At 33.9% G+C, this 15,618-nt stretch overlaps 1 long non-coding RNA gene across 1 annotated transcript; it reads left to right on the top strand.

Annotated features, from left to right (window-relative positions):
- Positions 1-6,812: 6,812 nt before the first annotated feature.
- LOC130543204 (uncharacterized) lies at positions 6,813-12,955 on the top strand. The gene is made up of 4 exons (XR_008958365.1): positions 6,813-6,919; positions 7,636-7,697; positions 10,786-10,952; positions 12,816-12,955. It is a non-coding gene; the product is annotated as an uncharacterized LOC130543204 (long non-coding RNA).
- Positions 12,956-15,618: the final 2,663 nt, after the last annotated feature.

The raw sequence follows: 15,618 nt of genomic DNA, 5'->3' as shown, positions 1-15,618 counted from the left end.
GCTACATCAAATGGTTCCTTTAAGGAATTTTTGTAGGAATTGCACTTACATTCAATGTCATGGGTCACTTTGAGAGAACCTATGGGGGGCAAAAGGGGACGCTGCAGCTCTGGGGATGTTCTCTACTCCATTACACCGACTTTTCATTTTGGGAACCTTAAAAGACATTCTTTTCTGGTATTGTTATCAGGGATAACTGTGATTTTCTTGTTTAGCTGGTTTCGTGTGTTTATCTTAAGGAGAGTTGGAGATGTATAATTTACTGTATTTTCCTCCTTAAGTTGTCTGGTAAACAACTTAAAAGCAAAATTATGGTTAGCCCATGTCAAATGTATAGAATTTGATGGTGTATAATCTCGATTTAGTCTCAATTGTTCTCACTTTATTAAATTTGTTTTACTTAATAAGTATGTCTACATATGTCTTTTAAACCACCTGAAAGTGTTTTTGTAACAAACTGTATTAGTAAAACTATGTCGTTGATAGAAAAAATTTTAAAGTCTCTTCATAACTTTATAGCTTTTGAGCACAATAGTATGTCAGTGATAAAAAAACCTGATAATTAAAATAGAATATTTAAATGGCAAGCAGTGGAAGCTTAAGGTATATTGAGGAATGATGTCACTGTATAGACTCTGTTATAAAAATAGTGAAAGATGACAATTTTTTACTTATCAGATGTTAGTGTTAATATTTAGTAGACGTGAAAAATTGTTCACACAAAACATTTTAAACTTCTTTGAAATGAAAGAACAAAATCTACATATGCATTGTGTTTGGGTTTTCCTTTATAAAACTTTATTTCCTCATAGCATATAAACTGTTGCCTTACATCTAAAATTTCCTATAGAAGTTTAGAGAAAAAAAATTCTACATGCCAAATGGTAACAATATATAGGGTAAAAAAAAACCATAATCTATTAGAGAAATTACTTTTCTTTTATGAAGTGTGTCCCTTCAATGAAATTTTGTGTTGCAGGATTTAGATTAATACCAGGTGAAAGGTTAACATTTGCATTTTAATAAGAATATTTTATGAAAAATCAGCAAGGATAGAGTTATGTTTTTTCTTACCTATTTTGACAAAATGCTAAGCTTAGAAACTCAGGGGATGTGTCTTATCAGAACTATAATTATATAAAGTGGCTATCATAGTCTTCCTCCATAAATTATGGGAAGATATTAATTAAAAAATACAAGACAAGTAAATCATTAGAGAAAAAGGTGGTGTCTTGTGTTAACATACATTTGTCAAAAGAAATGATCTCTTTCAGATCTTGCTCTTTGAGCACTCAGGAGTGACAAGCATTTGTTACATCGGTTCAGCTGACAATGAGACTGTCTCTTGCGAAAGACAGATGAAAAGAATTGGATTAATTTAGTTATAAAGAGATTTACATTTTGCTGTTTCTAACATGTCTTTTGGAGATTGATGAATAAGAAATAAGATAAGAAGGCCCTTCCAAAGCTACTATTGCTGAATATGGTAGAAAAATTGCTCTTGCTGGAAGATGAATCAAGTTTCTGTCAGGTAAAGCCAAGGAAAATTCTCTTGTGTTATCAACTAATCTTACCGGAGAGGGAATATTATGCAAGATGTATGACATTGTTTTCTCCCTCTCCCAGAAGCAAAGTGGTTGTGCACTATACCAGTCTAACAAGATTTCTACACTTTCACTTTATTTATTTACCAGTTCAGTCATGAGTGTATAACAAGTATCCCCCTGATCTTGCCAGTCCACTAAGCTTCTTCTGGACGCTTTTCACCACGTAAAATTAGTTATTAAATCTTTTGTAACAACAATAAAATTCAATTTACTGAAGTTATTTGCTTTGCTTTATTTTTTTCTGATTAAAATATACACTGATGAGCAAAATATAATCTAAATTCAAGGAATACACATCTTGTTTTGCCTGCTTACAATCTTTTAAGTACTTACTCTTCTGTCAATCAAAATCTTAATTTGTTTTTCTTCCATAGCTTTTATATTCAGTATATATAGTAGCAAAAAGCCACAAACCTAAAACAAATTTTGTATAATTCTGATGCTATATGGGGATTTCACTAGTGTTTTGCCAAGCACAACAGTTGCAATAAAAATCAACTTAGTGTGAAAACTCATCCCAATAAAAATGTTTAAGTAGCCTAGACTTAAGTATTCTAGAGTAAACAAGCATGAAGAAGAAAGTGCCCGTTTCGCACAGCTAGGATATTTCTCAATACTGATAAGAGCTACTTAATTCAGTCTTTCAGTGTCCTGAAATCACACTCTGAGGGAATTTGGAGTGGAGTATCTTTTGGATACCTGTAATAGCTGATCCAATAGTGGTACCTCAGGGCGACAAAAGAGGAGATGCCTGATTCAAGCACCTTTTACTGTCAAAATGGATCAAATTGGTTGCAATTAGGTCGTATCATTCCTTCCGCGATGCCCTGAAATGGCACCGTATTGCACTTGAAACAGAATCAGCGTTCCTCATAAGGCTCTCTGTCCTGCCACTTGCCTTTTGTTAGGCATCCACGCTGTCCTCACTGGAGAGCCCTCTCCCTTAATACTCACTGCTCCAGGTCCTCTGGCTCTTTCTGATATGCTCAATTCTTGCCTTTGGGCTTTTCACTAGCTGTTCTCCCTGCCTGGCAAGTCCTGCTTTGAGATTCTTTATCGGGCTTGCCCCCTTTGATATTTAGTTTTCAGTTTACATTTTACCCCTTCAGTGAGTTCTTCCTTGATTATCCACTCTAAAGTGGACCTTTGATCTCTTCCCATTACAGTACCATGTTTTTGTTTTTCAACGCACATAGGAACTACCTGGTGTGTTTATATTTGGCTATTGTTCATTTCCTATTAGTGAACTAGGCCTTGTAATAAACAACAGAGGCCTTATCTATATCATTCATTGCCCAGTGTATTGTGTTCACTATATAGCTGACAATTTGAGGATTTTCTTTATTCATTAGAGTCCCCTTTCTTGATATTACATGATTTGCATGCTAGAACCTCACTATATCTCTTTTTAATAAGTTTAGTTTATGGATGAAATTTTTGAAACTTCTGAGTATATGGATGAAAATGTATTCAAGTCTTTGAAAGTTACTCTTTTCAGTTTCTCCTACAGGGTGGCTATTAGCTGAGACAAAATCCACATGTTTCTGTTCTGCATATTAGTTAATATCATTCCCAGTTTACAAATAAAGAATGAAATCTCAGTCCAAGAAAACCAAATGCAGGGCTTCTGATTTCAATGTCAAGGATCTTTCCACAATATCACTCATTTATTTCTTAAGTTTAGGCACAGTAAACATCTTATATTTCTATATACCCTAGGACAAAAAATGTAAGAATAGTGTTCCAAAATTTTTAAATCCTCGGTATCAATTTAAAAAGTATACTAATGTACACACTTCCTAAAGCTAAAATTCAAGGTGGTGCAACAATATTGAAAAAAAAATATCATTAGAATCTAGCTAAATAGGAAACTCTAGTTTTCTTTCAAAACACCATCATGGCGAACTTGTTAACTGGAAATAGAATTCGAATGAGGGAAAAAGCCAAAACAAAACAAAAATAAAATCCAACCAAACAACAAAGAAAAAAAAAAGAAAACAAAATTTATTTTTGGATTTGAAATCAGTGTTGTGATGCCAGATGTGTGTTTATATTCATGTAGCTTGGTTTCTTCATTTGTAAGATAAGGATCATCCATTTCTTAGTAATCTTTTAGTACTGCTAAAGGGAAAGTTTGAAGTAATGTGAAATTTGCTTTGATAAGACAGAAGTAGTATTCTTAGAATGACAAGTACAGAGAAGTGAGGTGACATATCACACTTGAAGCCTGTGGTCTCTTAGTGAAAGTCAGAGTTCACACGTCGGAAACTGAGATTCGCTCCTTTGTTTGGGGAAGAAGTTTGGAGTGTCTACGGCAAGTGAATTTTTAATCACATCTCAGTTTTGTTTTAGATATGGAAAGCATTAGCATTAGGAATATTTTAATACTAAGCTTTTACTTCCTTTCTCTCGGTAACTGTTTCATAGGTACTTGCTTAATAAGAAAGAATTGAATTCGACATAATACGAGATGTAAATATGCCCTTATGCAATATGAGTCAAAGGGTAAAGAGTGTGGCAGCATGTTTGAGCTCTTTCACACACTGTATGTTGTAAAGCTGGAGTTGTGAGCTTCACTTTTGCCGTGTTTCAGGGAGGTAGTTGCCAGGGACTCAGAGGCTTTGCTTAGAACTATTTATGGCCCTAGAACATAGTGATATGATTTCTCCTATTCCTTCCTCACACATCGCTGTCACCTATGGCTTCTTTTCTACTAATGCTGCTTCAGTTTTTCTTAACAGAGTGACTTCTCCCTTCAGTGTAAGAAAAAGTTTGAAACCAAGCATTTCAGCTTGTAAATACTAAAGTAACTATGTTCGACAGGACTCCACAGAAACTGTGGCTTGATAGTCTCTCTACAGTGGGCATCATCATTGTAGATAAGATCTCTCTCCCCAAAGCTCAAAATTTTCAGTCCTAGCCAAAAATACTTAAAGCATAGAAAATAAAATAATGGTTTCCATAGAATTATTACATCTATTTTCGTGCTAATAAAATTAAAATATAACTGGATTCAGTAAGATTATAAATCTAAAATTTATGGTGATTTGCTTATGGAAATAAGATGCCTTATTTGTCAATGAGTGAACTGAATATATCTGGGTTGATCATTTCATTTTATATTTTAGCATTGCAGTAAGGGCATAGCTTATGTATCCAGAGAGCTAACGTTAAATGAGACAAATGTGAAAATGGATTTGTTTTGTTCCACAGTGAAAAGTTAGAAAAATTTATTCTAGCATTGAATCTATTTTTACATAATATATATATATATATATATAATTCAATATAAACTCATTTAGATCTTACTCAGATTACAAAGATCTATTTTTTGTCAATTTCATATTAATCATGTTACCTCTAAGCAATGGTTCTCAAACTTGAGTGTATATCAAAATCACCAGGACGTCTTGTTAAAACATGGATCCTTAAGAACCACCGGCAGAATTTCTGAATCTCTAGGTCTGGGACAGGACCCCGAACTCTGGATTTCTAATAAGTTCTCAGGAGATGCTAATGATGTTGGTTCAGAAGCCACAGATTGAGAAACTCTGCCTTGGATCAACCATTGGATATCTTGTTCCTCACCTGTCTCATTTGTGAATTAATGGTGTTATAAGTGACCATAGGCAGACATGGATTAAGTGACTGAGATTTGTCTAGTGTTATGCTGGGTGTGGTCCCTACTTCTGAGAAGATCACAAAGGAAATGACTGATTCTGGCTGTGATAAAAGAATCTGGGAACACTTTATAGAGGAGATGTATTCAAAACTGATAAAGGTTGTAAAAAGTTGCAACATACAGAAATACTTCAATTTAGAAAAATATTACCTCTTGTCCATCATCCCAACCTCCACTCCACCTCACATTTCCCACTTCTTAGACAAAACATTAATAATTTGATGTGAAACCTGTCAAAGTGTCTCCAAATTCTCCTTTCCTAATTCTCCAGCCTCCTGAAGTGATTCATTAAACACCCAAATAAAATGACCCAAGCTCTTTATCTCATATGTAATAGAAAGTTGAGCAAATATTTCCAAATATTTTCTGGGATTCTCTAATGTCTAAGAGTATTTTACTATTACTTCTAGCTCTGAATTCCTGATACTGATGCCATTCTGATTCTCACTCAGCTTCTGCTCCTTTGGCTGCTGACCTCTCTTTGCCCCTATGTCGCTTAACACACAGACACCTTTAAACCTTCCCTCCTCAAAGCACCATACATCTAAGGCTGGCCTGTGTAACAGACTTATACTAAGTATTGAGTTCATATTTTTCAAGTATTACAAATGTCAAGTGTTACAATTTCAAAAAATATGTGCCAGTCTTCACCATAGGAAGTCTATTGCCGGCTGTGGATCTATCCTTAAAACCAGATCTGCTGTCATGTGTTAGGAAGCCTTCTTTCTCTTCCTTTCATTATGTCAATGACACCAAACCCTAAATTAGGGGCAGCCAGGACTAACCCCCAGACTCCTGTTGCTCTAACATGCTAAGCATAAGTTTTATTATGCTAAGCATCAATCTCCTCAATTAGACTAGTTCTTGCCTTATCTTTTGTAACTAAAATCTACTTATTTCCTAAATTGGGCCTAAACCCTTAGCAACACAAAACAGAAACTTTAAAAACCTCTATTTATTCAACAACAGATATTGCCAGGTTCATTTCTATGTTGTAGCTCTAATTCATTTACAATATTCTGGATTGTAAACAATTGTATAGAACTGATGGAGTGTGGAATCTATAGAATATCTGTAGAAATTGGTGGGCTCATTATTTATAATTATGTTTCTTTTTTAAAAAATTATGATATTTTGTTTTTTTAAGTAAACTCCACACCCAGTGTCGGGCTCGAACTCATGATCTCTGAGATCAATAGTTCAGGCTCTACTGAGTGAGGCAGGCAGGTGCCCCTATAATTACATTTCTTAAAAAATTACTCAGGCAGGAAAGATAAATATTTATGAAAGACGAGATGATCCGACAGGTAAGCAGCTGGGAAACTCTATCAATGGTCTGGATGAGAAGTTTTGAAGGCATGAATGGAAGGAGTGAAAGTAAACTGGAGTTTTAGTATTATATGAAAGATTGAATGCAGAGGATGAGAGAGGGAGGCTTTGAAATGAATCACTTGATTCCTTTTTGAGTTACCTGGTGAATATGTCATTAAGTTTTTTCTCTATTATTTCATATTTCAGGCTTTGATTCCATGTCAATTATATGACTGAGAATTGAGATACATCAAGAATGTGGCTGTCACGTGATGAACCATTAAACTTACCTTCGGCACAAAGGTTCAGGAATGCAAAGGTACGTATCTGAAATGGCATAGACACACATCCTTATTAGATATCAGACATAAGAGTTAGCCAAGTTTGTCTCTTTGCAGTTGAAAATCATGAACAGTTCATAACTAACCCACAATTAGAAAAAGAATTAGGAAGTTTACCACATGATTTCTAGTGACAAAGAAAGCCAAACAACACTGTAGAATCACATAGACATGCCTTCCCAGTATACATTTGGTTCAGGGTACACATAAAGATTGTACACAAGATATCAGAGATCTGTTATGACACCAAGATAGCCAGTACTGTAAGAGATATGCATAGATGTCGGAAATTGGCAACACAGTGTAAATAGGATAAATGAAAAAGTTGTGTTCGCTTTCTAGATATATTAAAGGAAAATTAGGAACACAGGCTGTTCGAGTTCTCAATTCAATGTAAGTTAAATCTCAGGGTTTTTATTATTTTGTTGAGGAAACATGGGTTGGAATTTTTAAGTGATGTGTCACTTCTGCTGAAACTCTTTCAAAGTAATGCAAATATGGAGATAGACACATAGATTTGAAGACTCCCTAAAGAATGCTATTTTAACAAGGCTTATTTCTGACTGTGTGTACTAAATAATACACTATATAAATGGTTAGGCTTTGAAGCATCATAGAAATAATTATAATCTGCAATTAAGGTTGTTCATCACGTGATAAAAAAATCACATTGAATCTTGCATTTTCTTGATAGATTAAAATATATCACGTCTAACACCTGCACATGATATAATGAGAAGACTGCTATGCTTTGGGGTAAGTCTCCACAGATTCAAATGCTTTAAAAAGATGTAGGATATTCTGGATTCAATTTTATGCTCTAAAATCCCATCTGCTCAGAATATTTACCCTTAGTTAGATTGACTTCTCAAAGTTGGACTTTGTCTTAAAGAGTCTATAGGGATTTTTATAAAAATGGAATTCACTTTTGCTAGCACAATAACATTTCTTTTAAGGTGTCAGGCCAATAAATTATTCTTTTGTCAAAAATATGTTATTTGTTTCTGGTTTTTTTGTTTGTTTATTTTTTTGTCATTTGTGTAAATAGATTTCACCTATGAGAATAAAATTCTTGTCTACCCTAAGTCTTTATCTCTCCTGATGATATTATATCTTATTCCACGTTTAAAGCATCTTTATTGAGGTATAATTTACATACTGTAAAATTCACCAAAGTATACAATTCAATAAATTTTAGTATATTCACAGTTGTTCAATCATTAACATAATCTAAGTTTGAAACCTTTTCATCACCCAAAAAAGAAACCCCATACTCATGAGCTGTCACTCCCCATTGTCACCCCTCCTCTCCCCAGCCATAAACAACCACTAATCTATATTCTGTCCCTCTAGCCTTGCCTATTATGGACTTTTAATATAGATGGCAACATACAACATGACTGGCTTGTTTAGCATAGTGCTTCCAAATTTCATTAATATTATAGCGTATATTATTTCATTCCTTTTTATTGCAGATAGAATTTCATTTATCCGTTTACTACTTGATAGACCTTTGAGTTGTTTCTACATCTTGGCATTCACGAATAATGCTGCTATGAACATTTGTGTACAAGCTTTCGTGTGGAAACGTTTTCTATTTCCCTTGTATATGTACCTAAAAGTGTCATTGTTGGGTCATATAGTAACTCTGTTTAAGCTCTGTAGGAACTGCCAAACTGTTTTCCATTTTCCATTCCCACAAGCCATGTAGAAAGGTTCCAATCTATCTACATCCTCACCAACACTAGCCCTCCTGTGCCTCCCTGACCATGGCCCCCTACTGGCTATGAAGTGATATTTCATTGTGATTTTGATTTGCACTTCCCTAATGTGCTTACTGGTCGTTTGTATGTCTTCTTTAGAGAAATTTCTATTCAGATTCTTTGCCTATTTTCTAATTAGGTTATTTATCTTTTATTATTGATTTATAACAGTTCTTTATATAGTCTGTATAAAGTCTATTACATACGTGATTTGTAAATATTTTTTTCATTCTGAAGGTTCTTTTCACTTTATTGATGGTATCATTTGCAGCATAATATTTTTTACTTTTGATGTAGTCAAATTATTTTTTCTTTTGTTTCTTGTGCTTTTGGTATCATATTTAAGACATCATTGTTTAGGGTGCCTGGGTGGCTCAGTTGGTTAAGTGACTGCCTTTGGCTCAGGTCATGATCTTGGGGTCCTGGCATCGAGCTCCACGTTGGGCTCCCTGCTTGCAGGTAGCCTGCTTCTCCCTTTTCTCCCCACTTCTGCGCTCTCTCTCTCCTTCTCTCAAATAAATAAATAAAATCATTAATTTAAAAAAAAATGTTTAATTCAGCACAAATTCAAATTTCACTCATATGTCTTCATTTAAGAGTTTCATAGTCTTAGCCCCTATAATTAAGTTTATGATCTATTTTTTAGTTAATATTTTAGTATTTATTATAATGTGAGATTGGAGTTCAACATCATTGCTTGTGGATATTCACTTGTCTCAGTAGCATTTGTTGAAAATACTTCTTTCCTCACTGAGTTGCCTTGGCACTCTTACGGAAAATCTATTGCCCATCAATGCACGGGTTTATTTCTAGACTCTCAATTCTAAGTACCATACTGTATTAATTACTGTAGTTACGTAACAAGTTTTGAAAACATGAAGTATGAGTCCTTCAACTTTCTTCTTCTTTTTAAAGGCTTTTTGTTTGGTTGATTTTTTTGTTATTCTAGATCCTTTGCATTTCCATATGAATTTTGGTATTGCCTTGTCAATTTCTGCAGACAAAGTAGTGGGTAATTTGATAGAGGTTGTATTGAATCTGTAAATTAGTTTATGGAGTATTGCCATCTTAACAATTTATTGGAAGTTTTTTATTTTATTTTTTATTTTTAAAGATTTTCTTTATTTATTCATGAGAGACAGAGAGAGAGAGGGAGGCAGAGGGAGAAGCCGGCTCTCCGTGGAGCAGGGAGCCCAACCCCAGGACCCTGGGGTCATGACCTGAGCTTAAGGCAGCTGCTTAATCACCTAGGCCATGCAGGTACCCCAATGGAAAGTTTTTAAATACTAATTCAATCTTCACTTGTTATAGTCTTTCAGATTTTTCTATTTCTTCTTTTTTTTTTTTTTAAAGATTTTATTTATTTATGTGACAGACAGACAGCCAGCGAGAGAGGGAACACAAGCAGGGGGAGTGGGAGAGGAAGAAGCAGGCTCCCAACGGAGGAGCCCGATGTGGGACTCTATCCTGGAACGCCAGGATCACGCCCTGAGCCAAAGGCAGATGCTTAAGGACTGTGCTACCCAGGCGCCCCCATGATTTTTCTATTTCTTCTTGAGACAGTTTTGGTAATTTGTGTGTTTCTAAGATTTTCTTTTCCATTTTATTTAGAATATCTAATTCGCTGGCATATGTTTTTATGGTATTCTATTTCTGTTAGGTTGGTAGTGATAGTCTTTATTTTATCCTTGATTTTAATAATTTGTTACTTTTCTTTCATGGCCAGTCTAGTTAAATATTCGTCAATTTTGTTGATCTTTTCGAAGAACCAAGTTTTAGTTTTGATTTTTTTTCTATTTATTTTCTCTTCTCTATTTCATTTATTTCCTCTCTAACCTTTATTTCCTTTCTTTTACTTGCTTTGGGTTCACCTTTCTCTTCTTTTTCTGTTCTTGAAGGTGGAAGTTTAGATTTTTGAATTGAGATCATCTTTTTTTTTTTTCTTTTTTAAATATAGGCATTTATAGCTATAAATATCTCCCTGGGTAGCTACATCCCCTAAGTTGTTGTATGTTGTGTTTTCATTTTCACTTATCTCCAGGTATTTTTTTTTAAAGATTTTTTTTTTTTTTATTTGACAGAGATAGAGACAGCCAGCAAGAGAGGGAACACAAGCAGGGGGAATGGGAGAGGAAGAAGCAGGCTCATAGCAGAGGAGCCTGATGTGGGGCTCGATGCCATAACGCCGGGATCACGCCCTGAGCCGAAGGCAGATGCTTAACCACTGTGCCACCCAGGCGCCCCCCAGGTATTTTTTAATTTCACTTGTGATTTCTTCTTTGATCTACTGGCTATTTTGGAGCAGTGTGTTGTTTAATTTCCACACGTTTGTCAATTTCCAAACTTTCTTTTGATATTTATCTGTAATTTAATTCCAGTGTGGTTGGAGAACATAAGTTGTATGATTTCAATCCACTTAAATTTACTGAGGTTTGTTTTATGTCATAGCATATTGTTTATCCCAAGAATGTTCGATGGGCAATTGAGATAGATGATGACATGTTGTATAGATATCTGCTGAGTATAAGTAGTTCACAGTGTTGCTCAGGTCTTCTATTCCTTATTCGTCTTCTACCTAATTGCTTTACCTATGATTGAAAGTGGAGCCGTTATTCTTTTTGAATTATTTATTTCTTCCTTCAATTCAGTCGGTTTTTGCTTCATGTATTTTAGTGTCCTTTGTTAGGTGCATATATGTTTATAGTTATTAAATATTCATGATAAATTGACCCTCTATTCACTATGGAATACCACACTTTATCTTTTTTTTTTTTTTAAGTCTATTTTCCTGTATAGCTATTTCTGTTCTGTTTTGGTTACTGTTTCCGTGATACATCTTTTCCTATCCTTTTCTTTCAAAATTTCATTTCTTTGAGTCAAAAGTGATCTTCTGTTAACAGCATATAGTTGGAATGGGTTTATTTTCAATCTGATAATCTCTGTTTTTTTATCAGATTTTTTTAATTCATTCACACTTAATGTTATTATTGATATGGCTGGATTTATATCTGCTTTTTTGTGTTCTATATGTCTCACATCTTTCTTGTTTTGATATTTCTCTATTGCCTCCTTTGTTATTTTTTTAAAAGATTTTATTCACTTATGTCAGAGAGAGAGAGAGAGAGAGCACAAATGGGAGAGGGGCAGAGAGAAGAGCAGGCTCCTGGCTGAGCAAGGAGCCCGATGCAGGACTTGATCCCAGGACCCTAAGATCGTGACCTGAGTCCAAGGCAGATGCTTAAGCGACCTAGCCACCCAGGCGTCCCTGCCTTCTTTATTATTAAGTGGATACTTTCTAACATGTAATTTTAATTTCTTTAATTATTTTTATATTTTTGAACTGTCTTCTTTGTGACTATTCTAGGGCTTACAACATACATAACAATTTACCAGAGTCTGCTTCAGATTTGAAATGCCAGTCCAATAAAAGAAACTTTCTCCAAGATATCTCCGTTTTCTTCTCCTCTTTTTTGGTATTATTTTTGTTATCCGTATTTTGTTACATACAGTGAAACCCAACCATAAATTGTTATTTTTGCATTATATAAGCTTATGTCCTCTAAAGAAGCTGAGAGAGAAAAGGAGTGTAAGTATGTATTTATAGAATCTGTTATATTAACGTTCTAATTTACCATTTTTCGCTCTCTTTATTTCTTCCTGTGGATTGCAGTTACTGCCTTATTTCCTTGTTCCATTACAGCTTTGTTTCCACCTTACTTCCTTCTGCATATATTGTCTATATTTCAATTTTGTATTTTTTAAGTTGAACAATATAATTATATTCATATTGTTTTATGCAATTATGTTAAAATCAGTTAAGAGAAGAATAGAGAAAAATATGCAATTATATTGTCTTTTATAATTACCTGTATAATGATCTTTACTGACACTTTTTTTTTTCAATGTGGATCTTAATTACTGCCTGATATCATTTGCTTTTAGCCAAAATTTCCATTAGTATTTCTTGGAAGGCAGGTCTGCTAACAACATATTCTTTCAGCTTTGGTTTATATGAGAATTATTTTATTTCACTTACATTGTCAAAAGAGTTTGGCTATATGACAAATTCTTGGTTAATTGTTTTTGTTTTTGTTTTTGTTTTTAATTTCAGCACTTAGAACATGTCATCTCACTGGATTCTGCCCTCCATTGTTTCTAAAGAAAAATCAGCAGTTAATCCTACCGAAGGGGGGTGGTCTCTTACAAGTGATGAAACATTTTTCTCTTACTGATTCTAAGATTTTCTCTTTATGTTTGGCTTTCAACATTTTGGCTATTGTAAGTCTGCGTGTGGGTCTCCTTATATTTATCATACTTACAGTTCTTCGTGTTTTTTGGATACATAGATTAGTGTTTTGAATCAACTATGGGAGTTTTCAGTCATTATTTCTTCACATATTTTTCCCCCTTTCTCCTTTCCTTCTGATAATCTCATTACATTTATGGTGTCAGACTTAATCTTGTGCTACATTCTTCTGAGGCTCTGTTCATTTTTCTTTATTATTTTTACTCACTGCTCTTAAACTGCATCATCTCTATTTATCAATCTTCGTGTTTGCCGATTTTTTTCTTTTGAAACCTTAAATTTACCGTTCAGTTCCTCTAATAAATATTTTACTGTGATTACTGTACTTTACACACTAGAATTTCTACATAAGTGGACGTTAACCAAATGAAAACTTGACATTATATATTTATTTCCATTTAGAAAATTATTCATATTTGATAAGAAATGACACTTTAATTTATATGATCATATATATAGAAAATGAAAATGTTTTCAGGCAATAGACAAATTATGGAAGCAACCCAAGTGTATTGACAGATGAATATAGAAAGATGTGGTAAATATATATATAATGGAATATTATTCAGCCATAAAAGCATATGAAATCTTGCCTTTTGCAACAACATGGATGGATCTAGAGAGTATAATGCTAAGTGAATAAAAGAAAAATACCATATGATTTCAGTCATATGTGTAATTTAAGAAACAAAACTAATGAACAAAGGGAAAAAAGAGACAAACAGAAAAAGACTCCTAACTATGGAGAACAGATGATTACCAGAGGGAAGGTGGGTGGGCGGAGGATATGGGTGAAATAGATGAAGGGGACTAAGAGTACATTTATCTTTTTTTTTTTTTTAAAGATTTTTATTTATTTATTTGAGAGAGAGACGGCCAGTAAGAGAGGGAACACAAGCAGGGGGAGTGGGAGAGGAAGAAGCAGGCTCCCAGCGGAGGAGCCTGATGTGGGGCTCGATCCCAGAACACCGGGATCACGCCCTGAGCCGAAGGCAGACACTTAACGACTGAGCCGCCCAGGTGCCCCAAGAGTACATTTATCTTGATGAGCACTGAGTGGTATATGGAATTGTTGAATAACTATATTGTACACCTGAAACTAATATAACACTATATGTTAACTGTACTGGAATTAAAATTAAAAAAAATATTTGAAATAATGAAATGAGTTATTTCTATTCACTGCCCTCATTGTATTTGTTTTCCTGTGTGTGTGTGAATGTGTGTGAGCGTGTGTGTGTGTGTGTGACATATCTAGCATCTGTTTTAATAATTATTGGCTATTGCATTTGCTAAATTTGATAGAGTCATTAAGAATGATCTAACTTTAATAGACTTTTAAAATGTTTTTATATTATTATAAATGGTTCATGACATATACATATTTCTTTCTAATTTGTTAATATTCTTCAGCAAAATTGTAGGTTTTCTGCAATATTACTTTGTTTTAATTAAGGACAAATACTCTCATTTTAATTTAAATTCTGAAGCAAAAGATTTGAACAAAAACTTCCTGTCACCATAAATAGAATCAGGATCAGGTAACAACATGACATAAGCAATCATAGCTCATAGCTATTACCACATAATTATCCCATATAATCATCAATTATTTTTTATAAGTCTCAATAACTACATAAAGGTATTTTATACTAACTACTTTTGATGCATTGCTTTCTGTGCTTACAAAATCTGCTGTGCAGAAATCTAAAGGGAAGACATTATTTCATATAGCTCATGTATCTAGTGGTTAAAAATATTGATTAAAAAAGAGGAAATTTCTATTTCTTTAAAGTTACAGTTTATACTCTAATTTTGAATAATCTCTTCTGAATTGTTCACAGTTTCCACTGAAATACACAAAATATTCAACTGATACATAAGGAAATGTTAATTGATAATTTATAATATATTGTAAAAAATCACAACTATCATGTATTTAATTGTTCAATTGTCATTTTCAGATATTGAAAATATAAATATTTGCAATTAAGACTTTTATCAAAGGCATACTTAATATATACCAAATAAAATTCTTCTTTAATCTGGAACATTTTTAGCTCTTCACATTTGTTCTTTTCTATCTTCTTTCTTATTCAGTTTACTGTAGTACCTGAAATTAAAAAAAAAAAAATCTCAGAATAAATGTATATTAGTGCTAACTCCCTTATTAATGTAAATAACTGGTATAAAACTGAAAGAAAGATTCTTACAGCTTTCTTCCCTGGGGCCATGTAACAGGTGGTGAATGGCATGAAAAATGAACTATCATAAAGGTGATTTTCTGCTTTTATTTATATCCATAGCCGCAGTGTGACCTTGGAAATGATCAACCTCCTTAGAATTCCCTTAAACTCATCTGCCAAAGAAGGGAGAGCTCTTGATTTGATAATTCCTATAGACTCTTTCCGTCTCAAATAAAGGGTGCCTCAACAAAGTAGTCAGTTGTGAGGGAGCATGTGTGTCTGTCTCTGTGTGTCGTGACATGTGTGTTTGTGTGTCTACATTTACATGTGTAAGCAGACACAGTAGAAAGCATAGTCTACTCGAAATTGTTCCTGTTGTCCTGATATCTTAAACTGTATGATAAGAGTCTTGAAGGAAAGGG

The sequence above is a fragment of the Ursus arctos genome, unplaced genomic scaffold (genome assembly GCF_023065955.2).
Source record: "Ursus arctos isolate Adak ecotype North America unplaced genomic scaffold, UrsArc2.0 scaffold_9, whole genome shotgun sequence".
Lineage (NCBI taxonomy): Eukaryota > Metazoa > Chordata > Mammalia > Carnivora > Ursidae > Ursus > Ursus arctos.
This window is presented reverse-complemented; position numbering and strand designations above follow the sequence as displayed.